We start from the raw sequence: 1,699 nt of genomic DNA on the forward strand, positions 1-1,699 counted from the left end.
GGGGATCAAGGATCTTTCTCCTTCTTTTCCCTGCGTTTCCCAGATTTTCCTCCTGGTCCTTTCCCATGGGAGCCGATGGTGGCAGCGAGGGTGACAAGGATTTGTCACCACCCCAGGCAGAGTTTCTGCCTTGGTTAAGGTTTCCTCTACCAGGTCTGGCAGGAGGGAATAACGGAATTCCAGGGAATAACAGAATTCTGGGAAATAACAGAATTTCAGGGAATGCCAGAATTTCTGGCACGGGTTCCATTTGTCAGCGTCCGACTCGGAAAATCCCAGTTTTCTGGACCCGTCTTGTGTTTGACAAGGAATTCAATAAAAATTAAATAAAAATTCAATAAAAATTAGGATAAAAAGGGAGGATTTTGTGCATCAGAAAAACCCGGGAGAGGAGGGAGGTTGTGCTCTGAGCCCAGAGGGGCTGGGTTGGTTTTTCGACGTCTCCTGGCGGAGTTTTGGGATCGATGCGGCCGTTCCTGGGAATGTCTGAGTGGATTTGGGATAAAAGTAGTCATGGATGGGGAAAAAACATAGTCATTTCTGGGAATGTTTGGGTGAATTTGGAATATGTTCATTTCTGGGAATGTTTGATTGGGTTTGGGATTAATGTGAACATTTTTGGGAATGTTTGATTGGGTTTGGGATTAATGTGAACATTTTTGGGAATGTTTGATTGGGTTTGGGATTGATGCGGCCATTCCTGGGAGTGTTTGAGTGAATTTGGAGCAAAAATGGTCATTTCTGGGAATGTTTGGTTGGATTTGGGATGAACGTGTTCATCCCTCGGAATGTTTGAATGGATTTGGGATAAATGTRGTCATTCCKGGCAATGTYTGAATAGAACAAATGTGGTCGTTCCTGGGTCTGTTTGAATTGTTTGGGAAACAAAAATGTTAATTTCTGGGAAGGTTTGATAGGGTTTGGGATAAATGTGCTCATTTCTGGGAATGTTTGAATGGATTGGGGATAAGCATCAGTTCTGGGAATGTTTGAGTGAATTTGGGTTAAATGTGTCCATTCCTGGGAATGTCTGATAGGGTTTGGGGTTGTTCATTTCTCACAAAAAGTGTTTGATTGGGTTTGGGGTTAATGTGCTCATTCCTGGGAATGTTTGAGTGGATTTGGGATAAATGTGTTCATAGATTGGGGATAAATGCGTTCATTGCCGGGTGTATTGTAACAAATTTGGGATAAATGTGCTCATTGCTGGAAATATTTGAGTGGATTTTGGATAAACGTGGTCACTCCTGGGAATGTTTGATTTGGTTTGGGATAAATGTGGTTTTTTTTTTTTCCTGGGAATGTTTCAATGGCTTGGGGATAAACATCATCGTTGCTGGGAATGTTTGAGTGGATTAAGAACAAACATGTTCATTTCTGGGAATGTTTGATAGGGTTTGGGATAAACATGGTTATTTCTGGAAACATTTGATGGTGTTTGGGATAAATCTGTTCATTCCTGGTTTTGGGTTTGATGTGTTAGTTTCTGGGAGTGTTTGAATGGACTGGGAGCAAACGTGGTCATTCCTGGCAGTGTTGGAATGGATTGGGAACAGACATGGTCATTTCTGGGAATTTTTCATTTGGGTTGGGTTTGATGTCGCCATTCCTCGGAACGTTTTGGTGGATTGGGGATAAAAGTGGCCATTTCTGGGAATGTTTGAGTGGGTTTGGGATTAATGTGGTCATTCCTGGGAAC

Source organism: Malurus melanocephalus, unplaced genomic scaffold (genome assembly GCF_030028575.1).
Source record: "Malurus melanocephalus ecotype Western Australia unplaced genomic scaffold, MMel_1.1 scaffold_1895, whole genome shotgun sequence".
NCBI classification, from domain to species: domain Eukaryota; kingdom Metazoa; phylum Chordata; class Aves; order Passeriformes; family Maluridae; genus Malurus; species Malurus melanocephalus.